Source organism: Pleurodeles waltl, chromosome 1_2 (assembly GCF_031143425.1).
Source record: "Pleurodeles waltl isolate 20211129_DDA chromosome 1_2, aPleWal1.hap1.20221129, whole genome shotgun sequence".
Lineage (NCBI taxonomy): Eukaryota > Metazoa > Chordata > Amphibia > Caudata > Salamandridae > Pleurodeles > Pleurodeles waltl.
The window spans coordinates 170,629,620-170,652,056 of record NC_090437.1 but is presented as its reverse complement, the minus strand read 5'-3'; positions in this window follow the sequence as shown (position 1 = coordinate 170,652,056).

Genomic DNA, 22,437 nt, shown 5'->3' with positions numbered 1-22,437 from the left:
TTGTTTGCTTCGTGTTAGTGCATAACAGTGTTAATATCACTACTGTCTACATTGTTTGAATGTTCTACTTCATTAAATATTCGATAACCTTTATACTTTAAACGTATGCAAGAGTAGAACATCAGTGGCGCTTCTTCTCGTATGGGTTGCCCAATTGGCCTAGTGTAGCAGAGTCATGTTTTTCTAGCTATTATACAACACCTTTAACTCGTTTCAAACATTAATTAACTTAAACTTAAACACGATGGCAAAGTAGTGGGTGGAGGCTGCTAATGCAGGGGGATGCCATTTCTTGGCTTTTCCAGTATGTATGGTGTCATTACTCATAGACTTGTCTGGTTTCAGGTGGGTGGGGCGTCTACCGGGTCCAGCCTGTCTGTTAATCAATGTCATGGGCTCTGTCCCCTGTTGTCCGCCTTTTGTTTAATCTCGGCCTTATCGTGTCTTCCCTTATCATGTCCTAGAGGGCGAGGCAACATTTCCTCCCTTCCTATGTTTATCCAGTCTCCACTCCTGTTGGAGTGTCTGCGTCCGCTGTTCTCAATATATTGTCCCAGCTTGTCATTGCTACTTCCCATTTCTGTGCTATAGGGTGGCGACGCAGTCCCCTCCCCTCCTCGCTCTTCAGGACCTGGAGTTCGGCTCTAGCCCATGTTGTAACGTCTTGTCTCCACCCAACCCGGGGGGGCCGAAACTGTGCCTTCCAGTTCTTTGTGATCTGTCTCCTATATAATACCAGTGCCAGATTCAGAAATCGGGTCTCCACTCTTCCCCGCGGCAACCCATTCCCAAAGCCCATCAAACATCTGTCAGGGGTCGGAGTCAGGTTCATATTAAGGAGTCTCGATAGGTCGAACATCACCTCTTCCCACCCCAGCTGGATCTCTGGACAGGTCCATACCATGTGGTCAAAATTTGCGTCTACATTTTTACATCTGGGGCACACCCTAGGAACTCCCCCATAGATTACTGTTAGCCGATGTGGGGTGAGGTACGTTCTGTGGAGGTAATTATATTGTATATATCTCAGGCGTGTGCTGCGAGCGACGGACCGGGGGTAAGCCAAAGCTCTGTTCCATTCCGCATCTGACGGTTCCCTACCGACTGTCCTCCCCCATCTCTCTCTCAGTGGCCGCAGGGAATCTAGTGCATCCTCAACTTGAACTCGGTATAATTTAGATATCAGATGGGACTCATCTCCTGATGTCAATAGGAGATGCAGCACCCTGTGGGTGGCTGGTTCCGCGTTGACCGTGATCCAGTGCGTTTTCAGCACATGTATCAGTTTATGATACATAAGGAACTGACCCGGGGAGACTCCACTGTCAACAAGATTAGTAAAGGACCTCAACACTCCCTCCTGAAACAGGTCTCCCACCGTTTCTATTCCTGCTCTCCTCCAGGTTCCGAGGCTCATGCCTCCCAGGTTCCTCTCACCAGCCTCGATCGTAAGTACCGCCAGGGGTAGGGCCGGAGAGTACGGGGGGACAGTGCCATCCCTTTTCACGCACCTCTTCCAACATGCTGACGCCACTTTTGTCATCGGGCTGTGCATGTGGGAATTAAGCTTCCTATTTGTCATTCGAGCAATGAACTGATTTATGTCCTCCACTACTTGGTCGGCGTACCTCTCCAGGTGACCCTTACCTGTGAGCCACCCGGCAACCCATTGCAGCTGGGATGCCAGGTAGTAGGCTTCAAAATCTGGTGCTCCTAGACCCCCCTTGTTAGTTGGCCTGCATAGTATCTGGAGCGAGGTGCGTCTACGGCCATCATCCCATATAAGTTCCCTGAGTAGGGTGTTTAGTTCACGAAACCACGCTGTTGGAATCAGAAGGGGCAGGTTAGCGAAGTAGTATAGAAGCCGGGGCAGCATTACCATTTTGGACAATGCTACTCTGGCCATTATCGTCAATTTCAGCGATCGCCAGAACCCCACTGAGGACTTCAGAGATCGTAGAGCTCTGCCCAGGTTACCCTCGCGCAAGTCTGCCCTGTCGTGAAACACCTGTATGCCCAAGTACTTAAAGGTTCGAGGGGCCCAAATCATATCCCCAGGGCATGTTGTCGGGCGTTTGCCGCCCGGAGCCATAGGGAACACGCATGTCTTGCTACGGTTGAGGCAAAGTCCAGATATGTTCCCATAGTTCTCCAGCACTCCCAGCGCCCATGGGAGATCCTTCTCTCCGTCCCTAAGGTAGACAAGTATATCGTCAGCATATAGCGAGATGATATGTTCTTGGTGTCCCCATTCCACTCCTCTACCCACGCCCTCCCGCCGCATCTGGGACGCCAGCGGCTCGATGGCCAGGGCGAATAACAGTGGGGACAATGGGCAACCTTGTCTGGTTCCCCTGTGAATTGGGTAAGTTCCGGATACTGTTTTACCTGTTCTCACTCTTGCCAACGGTGACGTGTACAACAAGTCCACCCATTTGACCCAATCTTCACCCATTCCCATACGGAGCATCACTGCTCTCAAGTAGTCCCATCTGATCGAGTCAAATGCCTTCTCAAAATCCACCGCGAGCAACACCCCTGCTGCAGGTTTCATGTCGCTAGGCATATTCAGGACCGCAAAGAGACGTCTCAGGTTTAAGGAGGTGCTGCGATTCGGGACGAAACCATTCTGGTCTACATGTACCAGAGTTGGTACAAGAGGGAGTAAACGGTTGGCCAAGATCTTGCTTAGTATTTTAAAATCACTGTTTAGCATTGACAGGGGGCAGAAGTCAGTCACCGAGGGTTGCCTAGATTTTGTCTTAGGGAGTGGGACTACCATTGCCTCTCTCATGGTGCACAGCATTATCCCATTCTGTAGCGATTCTGCATACATCTCTACCAACTAGGGGGTCAGTTGCTTCTCGAATTTTTTATAAAAGTCCATGGGGAGGCCGTCTGTTCCCGGGGTCTTCCCTGAGGCTAATTGAGCTATAGCTTCACTGACCTCCGCCACCGTCACTGGGCCCCCCAGCCTATCCCTGTCTCCGGCCATCAGGCTCGTTATAGGTATATGTTGTAGGTAATTATCAAAGACCTCCGTACTGATTTCAGCCGGTTTTCCATATAAAAAGGTGTAATATTCCTTGAATGCATCATTTACAGGGCCTGGTCTACTTCTGCATGACCCTTCCTTATCCAGCACATTTGTGATGGGCTCAGCATCTCCACCCGGCTTCACCAACCAGGCAAACATTTTCCCAGACCTACCCTCTTCAGATTGTAGGGAGGCAAAGTATTTTTGTGTGCTGTGGCATCTAAGTTGTTCTTCGATCTGGGAATGGTCTCTCTTTGCCTGAGTATATTTCTCATTTACTAGTGTGCCAGTCCCCTGAGTAAGTTCTCCCTCATGTATTATCTTCTCTAGCGTAGTCAGCTCCCTTTCAAGTGTGCGTCTCACTCCGGCCGATTGTCCAAGACAAAAACCCCTTGTCACCACCTTGAGGGCCTCCCATTCCGTAGATCTAGAGGTGGTGGATCCACTGTTAAATTGAATATGGTCAGTCAGATGCTGTCTCAGGGCGTCTCTATATGCTGGGTCCTCAAGTGCTGTAGGGGACAATCTCCAGGTCGGAATGGGGGGCCTAATCTCTGCTGCCCTCCATGTTACCAATAGGGGGCTGTGGTCGGACAGTGTACGGCCCAGATATTCTGAGTGAACCATCCCACGTGCAAGGTCTGCCGTACACGCCACCCTGTCGATTCTGGTGTGGAGTCGGTGAAGGCCCGAATAATATGATTAATCCCTGTCGTGTAAGTGTTGTTCCCGCCATATATCCACTAGCCCCCAGTAGCTCATCCATTCACTAAGTTTCCCAGCTATCTTACTTGACATTGCACCCTGTAGTGGGGGGGAGGATCTATCCAAGTCTACATCTAATATACTATTGAAGTCCCCTCCAACCAAAAGCTCTCCTCTCCTCTGGCGGGTGAGGTGGCTCGATAATCTCGTCAAAAAGGGGATCTGGTCCTGATTTGGGGCATACACGCAGCACAGGACAATCGGTGTGCCGCATAACTGTCCCTCCAGAACCACGAACCTCCCCTCACGATCTATGTTGGAAGCTTCTATCTCTAGGGGAACCCCTGCACGGATCCAGATCATTACTCCCCTTGCGTACGCTGAGTACTCTGTTGCGAACACCCGCCCCCTCCACCTACGTCTCAATCTCTCAGGTTCACCAGCCGCCAGGTGGGTCTCCTGTAGCATTGCTACCTGTATATTCCTCCTTTTTAAATAAGCCAGTATTTTGTGTCGCTTGGCCGGTGACCCCATCCCTCTAACGTTCCACGTTAAGAAATTGTATTCTGCCATGTTGGTGATTTTTAAATTTACATTGGCTACTCTTTGCTACTTTTACCATCTGCTGTCCCCTGATCCTTAGTGAAGCACTGTTGTTACGCAACCATTCACCACCCCTTGCCATCCTAACTAGTAACTGCTTATCCCAACTCCCCCTCCCCAGGGCACCTCTCAAACAGTAGGCTGCCCAAAAACAGAAAAAACACCCGTGCAACAGTGCAGCATGTTTCATCTTTTAGTTGCGGTTCTCGCCAGTCCACCTGTACAGGCGAGATTCCAGTAGGGGGGTGGCCCTGCACGGAGGGGCCATTAGTGCACCATTTGCGCCCGCCCCGGGGTATCCGGTAAGCCTCTGGGCCTCAGAGGTCATCTGCAGTTTGTGGGGTCACTACCGGGACCTGCACCGAGCTGCTCGAGCCCCCCGCCGATGACATCACAGTCTCGTCAGATTCACCGCCAGAGTTCTCCCGGGGGGTCCCCTCTCCGTTCACACGGGCCGCTGCCTCCAGTGCCGCTCTTCTGCCACTTTCTTTTTGGTTCCGGGATGGTGCCAAGCGTGGGCGACTTCGGGTCCGTCTTTCCCTGGGGGGCCGGCGCGGTCCACCCCCGGTCGGGCCCCCCCTCCCGAGCCGCTCTGTCTGGGTCCCATGAGTTTCCAGCCATTCCCATGCCTCCTCCGGGGATTGAAGAAATTTTGTTTTACCGTCAAGCATTACTTTCAGCTTAGCCGGGTACAGCAACGCATATTGTATACCTTCGTCCCTTAGGGCCCTTTTGACTGCCATGTATGAGGCACGCTTACTCTGTACCTCTACTGTAAAGTCCGGGAACAGCGTGACTTCGCCATTTGCTACCTTAAATGGGCCCTCTTCTCGCGCCCTTTGTAGCAAGATGTCCCTGTCTCTATAGTGTAGTAATCTTGCGATCACCACTCGGGGGGGCCTGCCCGGCGCCAGGGGCCTCGCAGGCACGCGGTGCGCTCTTTCCAGAGTGTAGAATGAAGTCAGCCGGCCCGGTGCCACCACTGTGCTCAACCATTTTTCCAGGAATTCTACCATATTTGATCCTTCTGCCCCCTCCGGGAGGCCCACCACTCGCACGTTATTCCGCCGGCTTCTCCCCTCTGCGTCCTCAGCTCTTCGCTCTAGTCGCATCACTCTATCTCTGAGATGCGACATTTCGGCCTGCAGGTCTTTTTGTTTTGGTGCGATGTCGGCCAGTGTGGTTTCTTTTTTTTTGACTCTGTCCGATAATTTGTGATGGTCAGCCCTCAAGAGGCCCAGTTCAACCGCGACCTGATTGATGTCGTGTTGCAGTGTTAACTTAGTGTCTTCTATCGCACCCAATATTTTGTCCAGGGTGTCCTGTACATCGACCTGCAATGGACCCCGCACGCCCCCCCCCCGCGCCTGGGGGTCGCTGTGCCGTCCATGACTTTAGCCCTGTGGCGGTTCTTAGGGGACATCGATTACGTAGGAGATCGTCCCCCCCCAGTGGCGAATCCGACCACGGTGCGTTAGCTCAGGGGATCCCCCATCTAGGACTTCCGTCTCAGGCGCAGTTCAAGGCCCGCAGGGGCCGCCAGGTAGAATCCCATCAGCACCAGAGACCCGTGTTTTCTCGCTCAGGATCTCCGTGGACTCGGGGCGCGTTGCACCAGGACACGAGGCACCACACCAGTTCGATCACAGTAGTCGCTACTTCAGGGGCCGGGCCGGTCCGGTCAGGCAGGCCCGTTTCGCAGGAGTGTGCCGGTGCTCAAAGTGGGTGTCCGCTACACCAGAGGCCCCCTCCGCCAGACACAGCGTGCCGCACGCAGGGTCGGCGCCACAGCAAGGCCCCCGGCAGCCGGGCCCCCCGCCAGGGGCTCCGGTCATTTCTCCTTACTTACGAGGGTGGGGCCGGAGGGCCCGCACGCACCCCCGGTCGCCGTCACACCGTCCTCCGCGGTCTCTGGAACACAAGGCCCTCCACGAGCAGCCCTGCAGCAACCCCCAGGCAGGAGGGGGGCCGCCCCGTCTCCCCAGCCGCGGTCGGCTGGCTCCCCCTCAAACGGCGCGCGGTCCCACGCCCAGCCGCGTATCCGCTCACTCGCTCAGTCCGGCTCCCGACATTAACGCGGCGACAGGCCCAAGGCCGAGGGGCTCGCCGGCCGCCTCCGACGGGCTCCGCCAGGCTCGCTCTGGGCTCCACCGGTGCTCGGGTCGCCCACACGGGTCCCTGCACTCGCTCCCCGTCAATTTGCCCCGGGGAGAGGCCCAGGATAACAGGAGAAGTTTAGGCCCCTCCGGAGCAGACGGATCAAGCGTGCGCCATCTTTGGCTTCGTGGCCACGCCCCGACTGGAAAGTACTTCTATGTGTTCTAGAAGTATTCCAGCTCACTACTGCTGGCATTGCAGCTGAGGTTGAGAACTCTTCCGAGGCCAGCATAGGTTGAGGCATTAGCAGTTTGGGAGCTTATAGCGAGACAGCAGCAAGAGATCAAATTCCAGAGGAGAATAAGGAAGGTAGAAAAGTCCCTAGCAGAAGCAAGATGGGATTGGGCACAGAAAAGGTGGAGAACAGTGACACTGCAAGATGTTAAGTTGTTTCCTGCTATCACAGAGGAAGATGAGTCAGAAGGGAAAGAGTTTACTAGCAAAAGTGATAAGAGTTCGTCAGGGAGTAAAAAGAAGAAAAAGTCTTATGTAGAAGGAGAAGATTCAGATGTCGAGGATCTTATTACTCAGATGCTGAGGGACCGACCACCATATGCGGTGCATGAAGGAGGTCCAGGTATTAGTTCTGCTCCAACTGCCCCAGCTCAAGTGACGGGACGGCGGAACCAGTGCAAGCAGATAATGGACAAGTACAAGGGGTGGTGCAGAGTACTCCTAATGCAGTAACTACTTCGGTAGTCCAAGCTCAGATGCACCCGCCACCGGTACATAGAAATTATCCAGAGATACCGACTCATGAGACAACCTTGAACTTTGTGGTTCCTATGGAGCAAGTGGTTCCGAGGCCGATGCTAGTTCAGACTGAGCAGACTCCAATGTTGTTGCCTGAGGCACAGCCACAGGGTTTACCGAAGTTCACACCAATGACCAGAACACAGTCAGATGTAACACCAGTGATGAATCAGAGCATGGGAGTAGCCCTTCCACAAAAATGCGGGTGTCAGAGCAGCACCAGATGCAATATCGCTGCCAATTACTGTTGGTCCAGCTGTACCATTACTTGCGCAGAAAAAGACGATTACAGGAGAACAGGGTGAAATGTCACAAAGCCTCGTGAGGAGGGGGGTGAGAGACCACGTGCAGGTAATATCATCTATGGGGCAGACCTTTGATGGATCTAGGCTCTTAATGGAACTTAGTCCACTTGTTGCGCTTCAAGATGCCATAAATGGTCCAGGTGTAAGTCAGAGTTTGAAGCTTTTGATGCCGCAAACTCCAGGTGCTGTGGTACAACAGGTGCCATTGCGGAACGCTAGTAATGTTTCATTACAGGGATTGACAGCACAGCAGTTAAATGAGTGGTTAGACAGTCTGAATACTGCACGAAATACGTCCAAGGGTAAAGAGCAGATTGATTGTGTAAGACTGGCTACAGAAATAACTGAACTAGTCGAGGGATCAAAGGGAGTGAATAGGTTAGAATCCTATACAGAAGGAGAGCTGAGAAATTTGTGTCCAAGAATTACGAGAGAAGTGGGCAAGATACATCAGAAATTGGTAGATCTGGCAGATAAACATAACATAGAAATTGAGAAAACAAAGCACTTGAAAAGGAGTTACAGACTAAATTTTGAGGCAAAAGATATTGAACACATGAGATCAGCAGGGATGAAAGCTCATCTCAAAGATTTATTGCAGAGTGCTGAAATTTGGGGAGCATTAGAGAAGTGGGAAGGCAGATGGGCAAAGAAGAAGGATAAACGGAAATTAGATTCATAAGAAGGGTCTGAAAGGGTTCAGAAGGAAAAGGATCCAGTACAAATTTTACCAATGAGGGAAATTCCAGGAGGGCAATTTGTTCATGTTCCCTGGCACAGGAGTGATATTCTGTCATTCACAAATGATTATCCAAAACTGAGAGAGAAACCGGTTGAATGGTATCAGCAGACAGATAGATTTGTGAAGCTTTCGAAATGTCTGTGGGAAGGCCCAAATACTCTGTTGGAGATAGTAGTGCCAGCTGATTTGTGGGTTGAATGCAAGAGGGCAGTGGATTGGCCAACGAGTGAACAAGAAAGAGATAGAGTTACAAGTGCACCATCACCCGAAGTAATGAAACATTATTATAAGGTAATTGAGTTCCTGAAGATGAGAATTTCGCCTAAAAATATTGATTGTCAGAGAATTGACAGGACAGTGCAGGAAGTAAAGGAGTCGCTACATACCTACTATGAGAGATTGTTGAAGGCGTTCAAGGAGTACAGTGGTAAGGAAGCAATCAAGTTGAAAGACATGTTGCACTTTGTGTTCAGGTTTGTGGAAGGATTAAGCAAAGCAAACACAAATGATGGACGGAATGCGGAACCAATCAAACATTCACCCCCAGTCACAGATCTGGGTTTAATCCATCAATTCTTTTGCTCACCATGCTACCCCAGTTCAAACCCAGCCATATGCAAATCAGTCTTGACCCTGTTCCCCAGGGGAACAGTCCAGCCCGAACTGCCAAGCCAGGTTCTCCCTGGACCGGAAACAAGCATCCTGGGACCGGTTTCAGGGTATCACCCTTCATCAGCCAGGCTAGCTTGAATCCAGTGGCACAGTGAGCCCGGGACCCACGTCTGGGCATACCCGGCACACATATGGCGACAAAAGCAAAGCAAACACAAATGATGGACGGAATGCGGAACCAATCAAACATTCACCCCCAGTCACAGATCTGGGTTTAATCCATCAATTCTTTTGCTCACCATGCCACCCCAGTTCAAACCCAGCCATATGCAAATCAGCCTTGACCCTGTTCCCCATGGGAACAGTCCAGCCCGAACTCCCAGGCCAGGTTCCTCCTGGATCGGAAACAAGCATCCTGGGACCGGTTTCAGGGTATCACCCTTCATCAGCCAGGCTAGCTTGAATCCAGTGGCACAGTGAGCCCGGGACCCACGTCTGGGCATACCCGGCACACATATGGCGACAAAAGCAAAGCAAACACAAATGATGGACGGAATGCAGAACCAATCAAACATTCACCCCCAGTCACAGATCTGGGTTTAATCCATCAATTCTTTTGCTCACCATGCCACCCCAGTTCAAACCCAGCCATATGCAAATCAGTCTTGACCATGTTCCCCATGGGAACAGTCCAGCCCGAACTGCCAGGCCTGGTTCTCCCTGGACCGGAAACAAGCATCCTGGGACCGGTTTCAGGGTATCACCCTTCATCAGCCAGGCTAGCTTGAATCCAGTGGCACAGTGAGCCCGGGACCCACGTCTGGGCATACCCGGCACACATATGGCGACAAAAGCAAAGCAAACACAAATGATGGACGGAATGCAGAACCAATCAAACATTCACCCCCAGTCACAGATCTGGGTTTAATCCATCAATTATTTTGCTCACTATGCCACCCCAGTACAAACCCAGCCTTATGCAAATCAGTCCTGACCCTGTTCCCCATGGGAACAGTCCAGCCCGAACTGCCAGGCCAGGTTCTCCCTGGACCGGAAACAAGCATCCTGGGACCGGTTTCAGGGTATCACCCTTCATCAGCCAGGCTAGCTTGAATCCAGTGGCACAGTGAGCCCGGGACCCACGTCTGGGCATACCCGGCACACATATGGCGACAAAAGCAAAGCAAACACAAATGATTAATGGTCATTAGATTTGTTGGCAAGCGAAGCCAATTGATGAGGTACTGCAGTATGCGAAATACTGTAGAGATGAGAATGAGTTGAAGAAGAAGAAGCTGAAGGAGAAGGCGATGCAAATTAAGGCAGCTCAAACAGGAGTGCAGGGAGCTTTAGTGCAGCGGATACCGCAGCAGCAGGAAACTGTTATGTTCCAACCTCAGGTGAGAGGTAGGGATCGGGGAATCAATATGAATCGTGGTCCGGATTTGAGTACTGTAGTGGTAGAGAATGATGTGCAAGGGATGAAAAAGATGTTACTGTGTCATCTTTGTGGAAACATTGGACACTGGAAGCGGGAGTGTCCGTTAATGGTGCAGGATGGTGTTGTTCAGCAAAGTGGTGATGTCAATACATTTCAAACTGTGAAAGTCACTAGAATGAGAGGACTTAATCTGAATTTCCAAAATAACATGAGTCAAGTGCAGAATTTTCAACCCATGAAGCAGGTGCAAATGCCTCGTGCACAAATGACACAGTTGCAACCAATGCAGCAGCAGGTTCCTATGGTACCTAGACAGCAAATGCAGATACGTCAAGCCCTGATGAAACAGCAACAGATGATGCTTACTCAGCAGATCACAGGTCAGAGACAAGACAGAAGTAGTGACAAGGTGCACCAATTCCCATTACATAGTGAGAATGAAATAAACGATGAAGGGATGTGAAATAGTTTGGATGAGGAGCCATGTAGGCTTACAGCCTCATTAGAAGTAGATCAACGAGGACCCTTTGTGAAAGGGAAGGTTATCGGTCATAGGGTCTCATTTCTAGTGGACACAGGAGCTACATACTCTACAGTGAGAAGTGCAGAAGTTCTGAACTTACCTCTTTCAGGCAGAACATTTCAGGTTGTAGGGGTAGCGAATAGACAGTTCATAAATCCAATCACGGATCCCAGTACAGGTGGAGATTGGCAACTTCCATGGACCGCATAAGTTTGTAGTCTGTGACACAAGTCCAGTATCCTTACTGGGAAGGGACTTGTTATGTAAGACCAGATGTTCGATTAGTTGTTCTACTGCTGGAGAAGAAGTTCAGCTGAATAGTGATGAAGGGGATGAACAAACTCCTGAAATTGAGAATTAAATCACTAATGAAGAATACGCGTTGATTGAGTTTTTCCCAATGTTTACTGTGAAAGAATTGCATGCAGACTTGCAAGGAACAGTACAGCAGAATGTGTGGGGCTTGACAGGTAAAGAAGTGGGTTTGATCAAGGGAGTAGAGCCGATTAAGATCACTTTGAAGCCGAATGTAGTGTTCCCACAGCTTCCACAGTATAACATGTCACAGGATGTTCTGATGAAAGTGGTGCAGATAATTGGATATTTTCTGAAACAAGGGGCTTTGAAAGACGTATTGAGCAGTCCATGTAATTCACCAATAATGGGCTTGAAAAAACCTTGTGGGAAAGTACGCATTGTACAAGGCTTGCGAAAAGTGAATGACTTTGTGGTCAAGTGTTGCCCTGTAGTGCCAAACCCAGAGGTAATATTGTTTCAGATTCCGTCCGATGCAGAATGATTCACAGTGGTTGACTTGTCACAAGCTTTCTTTTCTGTTCCTCTTCATGAGGATAGTCAGTTTCTCTTTTGTTTCAAATTCCTAGACAGAGTCTAGAGCTGGTGCAGGCTTCCTCAAGCGTACACAGAGTCACCGTCTCTGTTCAATCAGATATTGAAAAGGAATCTGGAGTCATTGGAACTACTGTATCAATCGACTCTGGTGCAGTACATTGGTGACTTACTGATTGCATCCAAAACGAGGGACAAGTGTACGTACGACTCGATTGCTCTGTTGAATCATTTGGGAAAATTTGGACATAAAGTGTCACCTTTGAAATTGCAGTATTGTCAGAAGTCAGTAAAATATTTGGGTCACCAAATTGAGAAAGGGTCAAGGAGACTTTCCAGAGAAAGGATTACAATGATATTGCAGAGAAGTCCCCCAACTTCACATAGAGATGCCAGAATGTTTCTGTGAATGGTAGGTTATTGTCAGTGGATTCCAAATTTTGCTGAGATTGCCAAACCATTGCAGCAGCTGACACATAAAGAGGTTACAGATCCCATTACACTAGACCAGGATCAGATGAAAGCGTTTACTGAGTTGAGAGAGAGTTTGTGCAGGGCTCCAGCACTGGGAATGCCTGACTACACTAAGCCATTCACATTGTTTTGTCATGAATGTGATGCTTGTTCTTTGTCTATCTTGACACAGGTCCATGGAGATGCTTACTGCCCAGTAGCCTATTTTTCAGCTACCTTGGACCCAGTTGCAGCAGCCTTACCAGGTTGTTTGTGTGCAGTTGCCACAGTTGGTCAAAGCATTTCTCAATGTGAGAGAGTAGTGATGTGATACCCTCTGACGATATTAGTGCCTCACTCTGTTGAGATTTTACTGACAAGAACAAAAATGAAGTATTTAACTAGTGCCAGACTGACAAGGTATGAGACGAGCATTAAAGGTGCTCCAAATGTAACATTGAAAAGATGTACAGTGCTGAACCCGGCAACATTACTTCCAAGTGATACTGTTGAAATTGAAAAAGAAGAAGACATTGAGCATGATTGTTTTGAGGTAACCGAGTTGTGCACAAAACCAAGACCTGATATCAGAGATACAAGATTGGAAGAAAATGATCAAATTGTCTTTGTTGATGGCTCATGTCACAGAGTTGGTGCAGGAACATTGAGAGCAGGATATGCTGAGTGTACAATTACAGGTACATTAGAAGCTTCTTGGCTTTGAGGTGTATATTCTGCACAAGTAGCAGAATTGGTAGCTCTTACTAGGGCATGCCATGTATCTGCTAGATTGAGAGCCACTATCTATACAGATAGCCAATATGGATTTGGAATTGTTCATGATTTTGGTCAATTGTGGTAGCAAAGATTTTTCCTGACCACTACTGGTTCGCCAATAAGAAATGGTGACAGAATAAAAGAATTGCTGCATGCAATACAGTTACATGAAGAAATTGCCGTGGTGAAATGCAGTGCACATCTAAAGTCACAGGACTATATCTTGCTAGGAAATGGATATGCGGATCAAGTTGCAAGGTTTTGCGCATTGAACTGTATATCATTCAAAGACAAGTGGGAATTGATGTCAGAAGAAGATAACACATGTACAAGTTTTGCATTGAAAGTGATTGATACTTTAGAAGAGTTGAAAACACTGCAGAGTAATGTTGACAAGGAAGAGAAACAACCTTGGTCCAAATTAAAATGTGTTCAAAGGTCTGATGAAATATGGGTTTCCGAGGAAGGTCAGATGGTCCTGCCAAATAGTTTATTTACACAAATGGCCAGGCATTATCATGGCCAGGCACACATTGGGAGGGATGCCATGGTTCTTTTGTTTAAAATAGACTGGTTCAATCCCAAGTTTAGGCGGGCAGCAGAGGCAGTATGTCATCGCTGTATAATTTGTCAGCAGCTAAATGTGGCAAAAGGGACAGTGATGAATTTGAGCCACATTGTAAGAGCAGGAGGCCCATTCAGCAGAATTCAATTGGATTTCATTGAGTTGCCTGCGGGTGGAGGTTTGAAGTATGTGTTGGTGATTGTATGCATTTTTAGTCACTGGATTGAAGCGTACCCCACAAGAAGGAATGACAGTCTCCCAGTAGCAAAGTTGTTACTTAGGAAGTTGATACCACGTTTCGGGTTTCCGATCTCTTTAGAATCAGATAGGGGAACTCACTTCAACAACGAGGTGATTAAACTCTTGTGTGCAGCACTAAACATTGAGCAGAAGTTGCATTGTAGCTATCAACCTGAAGCATCAGGACTAATGGAACATATGAATGGTACCTTGAAGTCAAGAATTGCTACGATGTGTGCAGCTACAAATCTGAAATGGCCAGATGCATTGCCTTTGGTGTTGATGTTGATGAGAAATACACCTGATAGGAAGACAGGGCTGTCACCCTATGAGATCCTCATGGGCAGAGCAATGAGATTACCAGCAGTTCCAGCCAATGCACTTGTAAATATTACAGATGATATGGTGTTGGACTACTGCAAGGGTCTGGCTAATGTGGTTCACTACTTCTCGCAGCAGGTGCAGGCCGCTACCCTGCCACCCATCCACGATCCAGGGCACAATCTGAGAGCCGGCGACTGGGTTGTTGTCCGAAAACATGTTCGCAAGACGTGTTTAGAGCCACGTTGGAGGGTGCCTTACCACGTGGTCTTAACGACTACGACAGCTGTGAAGTGTGCAGGACTCCTGAACTGGATTCACGCGAGTCATACGAAGAAAGTGGCATGTCCACTGGATCATGAAGAAGCGTTGTTGAGAGCACCAACAACAGTGAATCAGGTTGCCGCACCTGAACCAGAAAAAGAACCAAGAGAGCCTGAAATTGAACAAGAGCTTGTGGAAGATGGATCTGTTACCCCTGTAAGAGACCAAAGTGAAGAATTACAGGAGGGTGCGGAAGAATCAATCTTAATGGATATAACAGGAGAGCCTAGCTCAGCAGGGGTTCTCCCAGAAGCAGACGGTGCTGAGAAGCAAACAGAGCAAGTGCCAGACCAAGAGGGGGAAAGAGTTGAGACGGATCAAAGTCAAAGTGATCAACTCCTCCTGAGCCCGCTGCAGGTCCATCAAGAGAAAACACCATAGAGAAAGAGAAGGAGAAGAATATCAACAGAAGGATAGAGAAAAGGAAATAATTGGCCTGAATCGCAGGTAGGGAAAAGAAAGGACGGGGTCATAAATGAAACAATAGAGGAAGAAATAGATACTACGTTGAAAGAAGAATTGAGTGAAGGAGAACTAAGTGGTGATCGAAGGTTGAAAAGAAAGAGTATAGCAAGTCGGTGTTACACAGGTCCTGAATGGGCGTATGCAACTACTAATGAATGGCAACACAAGTTTATGTCCTTTTGTTTTGATAGAGAGGTTCCGAGTCAGTATTTGATGTAACCTGAAGGTGAACAAGAAGCTGAATTGTTGAACCAATCTGAAAAACCTTAAAGAGACTGTAAAAAAATAAACCGGAAGATACTTTGATAACCTGATTTGACAAAAACCCAGATGTGACAAGCTGCTAATCGATTTTTGACAAAGGAAAAGGGTTCCTGAATGTGGGACTGAACTGCGAGAGAAGACTTTTTCTTTATTTTTGATTTTTTACTGCACTTTATATAAGAGTTACTTCTGCTTTCTGATTCTCTACAGATCATGGCTGAGTTGAATAATCAAGTTAGGAATGCTAGGCACTTTAGATATAGGAGTATTGGATTGGCGATTATGTGTGAAATTTTATTTATAGTAGCGATTGTGGGAATAACTGTTCTTGATGTGAAAGGAGGCAATCGTATTTCTGTTCCTGAGACTACTACACTAACGGATTTAGAGAGGTTTAAGTTAGAGGAGAAATATTTGCATGACTATACTAATGCTCAAGGAAAGCTTTCTTTTAACGTCTTTTATCGCTTGTTGAGTGAATATGTTGAGACAATGGATGCAAGAGATTGTCTTGTGTGTACGCAAATTCCTTCGTCAGTAGAGGAAGGAGTTATGTACCTGTGGGGGATTGGTGTGTGATCTGGGCTACAGAGAACACGGACGCGGATTTATAACCCTTAACAGGGATTTTCTTGATTTATTTTAAGTTCTAGGAAAGGTGGAACAAATAATAGAATGGTAGCTCTTGTTTTCCTTCTTTTGTTTCTCTTCCGCAAGTCTGTGGAACCTCCAAGGTCTTTAATGGTTTCCTTTTGTTTTCTCCCAGGTGGCAATCTCCGGGTGTCCTCTCCTTGGTATCACGATTTCCCTCGGAAGAACAAAAAAGGATACAGCAGGTAAGTGGGACGGTTTTTCTTGATCTCCTGATTTGGGGTTTAGTGAGGGGAGGGGAGGAGGTGTGAGGGGAATAGGAAGTGAACAGTCAAGCAAATAACTAATACGAGTTATGGTGTTTTTATTTTTTTAGTGGGGTGGTTTGGGGTTTGTGAGGGAAGGTGGTTCAGGGCTCTCTAGAGGTTAAAGGTCGAGTGGTAGGGTGCCCTGGGAGTTTCCCCAGTCCTTAACCTCCTGTATCTTACCACCCTCTCTCCCCCTCTCTCCTTCCCCTTCTCCCTCCTTATTGTGGTTGCCCTTAAAAAGGGCACGTACCTTGTGCAGCCATGACCCTCCTGGGCCGTGGCAGGCTATCTCGTGTCCTCTCCGTCTTTCTGCTCCGGCCGTCTTCTTCGGGTCGGGGTCTGTCCTCGTCTCCGGGTCTCCTCGCGCTGGGGATCTTTGGCGTTTTCCTTGCTCCGTCTTCCGCTCGTCGCGCTCGATCGCGGCGTCTTCACTTTTTAAATCTCCGGCAACCCGGAAGTCCGGGGCCGATTGCCATCTCCGCCCCCACGCGTCTCCATGGCGACGTGGGCGGAAGCCGGGGAAGGCGTCTGGCGAACGCCAATATTGATTCTCAGTAGGCTAGGCGAGCGACGCCCGCCTACAGTACCACAGTCTTCCGCTAACCTACAGAGTAAGTTGTAGTCTGCTACTAACAAGGTTCTATAACCTAGAGTATATACAGTATTTTTACTCTAACTATGATTTGGTGTTTTTGTTTGTTCCTATTATTAGGTATTTGAGTAGAGTAGCTGAGGATCATGATATAGTATTAGTTAGAGGATTCTTTGAGCCTACACTAACATTTGGAACTGCATATGCACATAAAAACAATCTCACATGCTTGTTTACACCTATAGAAAAGAGCTTCATAGGGCATACTGATGACAGGAGAAAGGCATTAAAAGAAAAATTAGAAAAAGGCTTAGAGAAAAGGACTTATAAGAATGAATATGCTTACACCGCAGTTAAAACGCAAGGAAAATTAGCACTAGATGCATTAAAGGTAGGGACGCTTTGTATATAATGGCCAAAATCATGCACTGACACTTTGTTTGTGTGAACGAGAGAATGTAGGCATGTGTTTTTGTTTCAGAGTAAATGGACCATTATGTTGAATGGTCAGGACCCTGGTATCTAATATATTTGTGGACTTCATGCTTATTATTGTCTTGCAAGAGGATGGTATGGGACATGTTATTTGGGGATAGTTTTCCCAAAGATTTATCAGATAGATGACTTAAAGAAGTTTCCGAAATTGACTGAATTACATCATAAGCGACAGAGGAGGGAAACCTCTCCTGCAGTTGTGGGAGATATCTTTGGTGCAGTGATTCCTTTATTGGGAGTCATCCTGAATTTGATCAAGATACAAAAGTTGTCTACTATTGTGGATAACATGCTGACAAATTTTACAGGGGCAATACTCCTGATAGATACTGAATTAGCTGCGGATAGAGCTATGAGGCTTCAAAATCGCCTTGCTTTAGACATCCTTTTAGCAAAGGATGGTGGAATGTGTAAAATGATTAACTCTAGGCATTGCTGCTCTTATTGTACCAGGTAACAGTAAGGAGATAAGAGACTTACTCACTAACCTGACTAACTCAAGTAAGGATTTAAAAGAATTGAAGGAACCAGGTGTTTGGGAAATGGTTTGAAAGGGATTTGCTTCAGTGGGAAATTGGCTTAGTAACATTTGGAATGGGGTATTATTAAAAATCATACAGGGAATATTAATTGTGATTGCTTGCATATTAGGATTATGGGGTTTGTGTAAATTGTGTCAAAAGATTAAATTGAAAAGGTCTAAAAATAATCAGAGGAGGGAAGAACAAAACGGGGAAAGAATTTATAGAGAAGATTTGATAAGGAGACAAATTACTGAAGAAATTGAGCTGTAAAAAAGTTGATGGTAAAAGTAGTGTGATGACATATTTAGTCATCAGATGAGGGATTGCTGAAGCAGATATGGTAATTAGAAATATTAATGAGTGTTTATGAATTCTGAATAAGAAAATTGTAGAAATAAATGACATAGAGAATTAATGTGCACATGTGAAAATGTGCCCACTGAGTGATCATAAAGATTCACAAATTATATTTAAAATGACAAAAAAATATGTGAAATGTTGATGTAGTAATATGTCATATTGAGATATTTAACATATGTTTTGCATTATATTGTAGCGCTAACTTAGCCGAAGTTGTGGCCTAGTTTCGCCAGGCCTCATGCAGGAGCTGAATAAGAAAGCAATGTAGAAAAGCTAATGTGCTGAACTGACCCTGAACTGCTCGTTGTTTAATAAAGTCTGCTTAGCTAGAATTTTCTCAGATGAACCAATGAACAGGAGATGAGGGAATCAAAATTGTATCAAGGACTGTGTAAAGCAGACTGGATGTACTTTCCCAGGACTCGAACAATAGAGACACTGACTGGAGAAGAAGATGCAACATTTTCGATACCCGATGAGCCAGAGGATGAGGACATTGTACAGTGGACCAATCGACACCATGAGAACTGTGTAATACTAGAATTCATAGATTTGAAGAACTGAAATTACTGGATAGAGTCATAACTGGAGATTAACTGACCAATTGGAAACTGGGGGATAGTCTGGGTGACTTTGATATAATGGTGTGACAAAGGGGGAAAACTTCAGATGCAGAACTAAAGGAAGAGATGTTAGGGACAGATGTCGGAGGACAGACATTATTCCGAAATTATTGCGATATTGGGGAGAAGAGATTCAAGATTCTGTAATTGGGCCCAAGCTCGAGAGCCAGATGAGATGCTGCTCGATTGATGACTTGAAGACGAAGACTGACTTTGTGGCTGATCTATTCCGTGGATAGGTAGCCATGACAATGTGACTGATTGACTTTATGTGTCTTTTCTTTCTAGGTACCAACTATGCTGTTTTTATAAAGTTTCTCTTAGCTAGATGTTTTTCCAAATTCACATACTAAACTGTTTTTGCATGAAGTCCCACATGCTAATGCTAATCTGGGCTAGGTAAGGTTCCTATTCTGAGACGTTGGCATATATAGTGACGATTGATGGACTAATTTGCTGAACCCTGCTACTCATGTTGATCTTTGATTCATATGTTGGCTTATGCTGAAGCATTAGAATGTATGTTTTCTCAAGTTCTGATTAGATTATGTTATTGGTGGTCACTAATTAATTAATCTTGAGTTGATTTGAATAAAGTCTGAATTAATCTTATGACTTAGTATTGTAACCAATAGGGAAATAAAATTGCTAAAACGTATATTGAGTTGTGGTCATTCATGAATGTTGATCTTTATGACTTCTGATTAATGTTTTGATTAATGGTTACTGATTTGTGTATTCTTTATTTATGGTCATCCATTACTAAAAAGCTAGGATACTCCATGCGAATCAAAAGGTTCATCGACCTACACGCGTCCCCTTGTAAGTTTACTTACTAAGGACTGGGCGCGCTAGCAGCAGCTTTCTGATCCTTCTGATGGGCCTCAATATGAAGACTGAATCCACCACCAGAAAGGATAATGCCACTTTTGACACCAGGAAGAATCTGATTCTGCCAATCCTGATCAGCTGCATGAACAAGGTAATAAGATGGATCAGAGATTTCTTGCATAGTTGTGGAACTGTCCAGAAAAACAAACCGCTCCTAAAAACCGATGGAGGCAGACTACTGGTGTCATTATGGTGCTGCAATACAGCCGCCATAAGGTTAAAAAGAAGATTCAGTGGAAAAAATGTAACTCTTCAAGATCTTTTTGGGAGAGAAAGAGTAGAAGGTAGGAATCATAGTCAGACTCTTTGGTCTGTGGTATTGAGCTTTTGCAAAGAGCCATTGACCAATAGGACCAATAAAGAAAATGAACAGTGGGAGTAGGATCGGCTGAAGCAAGACTTTTGTGCTTCCTTGGCTTCTTCCTATGGTTCCTCAGCACCAGTAAATTGGGAGGATCTACTGGGAGTGTGGCAGATATGGAACTCTGATTCTTCTTGTGGCAAGGCACTTGACTCACCAAACAACTAGTGACCTCCTCCTCAATCCTGATATGTAATAGGGATGAATTACTTTTCATGAGCATAAGAGGGACTAAAGTGATTGACAGAAAGAGGAATTCATAGTAGGGTAGAAATTGTAAGGTGGGACTGACAGGCGGGATATACTTGGAGTAGCCTAGCCTTGACTCCCCAGTACAAACCTTCAGAAGGTCAAGAGCAGTAAGACCATTTTGGCATAATTTATATTTTAACAGTCTATCTGCCAAACTCCTGTTGTAGTGGAGGTAGTCCCTCCACTTAGCTGGCCCTGAATGCCACACTGGACCCTGCCAACCTCACAATCTACTGCCTCATTACTTACCTCAACTTCATCATCAAGATCACTGATGAAGCAGTCTTTTTTTCAACTTGCAGATCACGACACCAATAGAGTTACAGACCTCAGTCATCGTCAGCATCTACATCAAGACCCTTTGATCTTTAATCACTGAGAACAGCACAAAGATTCTCTAAAATAATGACAATACATAAATCTACTTGAAGGCATTCTCCGTTCCATACATCCAATACCTCAAACTGCTGCAAGCTCATTAAGACCTGGTAGTCCTCCACTAACGTGAAGCTCAACCATGCCAAGACAAAATTTATGTTACTTGCCAAGAACAACTAGTTCAAACCTGGCTGGATGACAAGAAACTTGATGGCTTTATTTATTTAAAACATCTGAAAAGCGCACTATCACCATACTGGTACCCTGGTGCGACAAGCCTCTAGTGGGGCAAAACAGCTGCAACTATGAACAATGAAATGTAATGTGAGGTTACTTCGGGGAAAAGCCAAGTTTTCAAGGCTTTTCTAAAGTTCCATAAATCAACTGAAGATCTGAGGAAGGTGGGTAGTCTATTCCAGAGCTGGGCTGCTCTGTCTATTAAGGCTAGCCCACCTTGTCTTATCTTACAGAATTTAGCAATCCAGATAAGGTTTGCAGTTGTGGAACAGAAGCATCTCCCAAGGGATAATCCTTTTAACCTGTTTTGCAAGGGCAATGGGCTCTTGCCCTGAAGTGCTTTAAAAACTATGCACACAAATTTAAAGACTAGTCTCTGTTTCAACGGTAATCAGTGAAACTCCTTCTTCGCATTTCAATGCAGATGATCTCCTGGGTCTGCTCATACAGGCTTGGACTCTGTATATTCTGTTTATCAGAAACTCCTGTGCTCCTAGTAGAAGGGAGCCTAAAGGCAGAAATGTAATTCTATAACAATTCACTTGGATTCACCCTGGATACAAACCTTACCCTCAAGAAACTCTCTCTTAAGAATACAAAGATGGCAGTCTATCAGCTTTTTCTACTAAAGAAAGTGAAAGCGTACCTCCCACAGAGCGACTTCAGAATTGCTGTTCAAACTCTTGTACTTTTGCATCTGGATGCAGCAACACCCTAATTCATGGTCTATTAAACTCCAGAACGCCCACCCATAAAGGCATCCTACATGCACTTCTCATACAGAGGCTGAAGAAATATGACCTCATCACCTCCAACATGACAGAATTCCAAAGGCCTCCTTTGCCAGCCTGCAATCATTTACAAACCCATCAAAACCAGTATACCTGCTTATATTGCTGACAAACTTACAATCGCTGGTGGCTTTCAGAACATCTGCAGCCAGGGCACTATCAGATTGAAGGGAAAGAATTGGACATACCAATACAACAGGTCTTTCTCATCTATACTCCAGGATTTGGAACAAAATGGCTGTATCCACCAGGACTGCTCCTTCCATGCTGCAAATTAAGAAAGAACTGAAAATGCACTTCTTTAAAAATGCAATGTCATGATGCAGTGAAAGTATACTTTTGCTCCCAAAACCCAAGTAACTCTTCAGTCCTTTGTACAACCCTGTACATCACTCTAGAACCTGGCTAGGATCTCTATATATAAATACCACACACATATGTCCAATGTAAGAGCCATTTGAGGAAGAAAATATGTTATGGAAGGTCTATCATGCCATGCTGACATGATTGGAACTGTCATCACTTATGTTACGACAAGAGGCATACCTCTAAGGTGGATTCTATTTACTGAGCTAACTAACCTGCAATGTATTGCTAAAGATCTCACATATTATATCACTTATGACATATTAACATTAAAAAAGGGAGAATGGTGGTTGGACATTAGTGGAGGCATGTGTGCAGGGCCTCGCCAAAAGCCAGTGCATGATGGGGGTGAAAGTTCTACTTAGCTCAGTAAACTGTAACATTTAAATAGCTTCAGGGACAATGGTGGTCCCTGCTGTCTTTCACACTAAAGCAAAGCCTGTTACTTTCTAAAAAGAGAGGGCTAGTTTGACCAATTTAGAGCAGTTAAGGAGAAAAGAGTGCAAACAGTTAATGGTCTCTGATGAGGCCT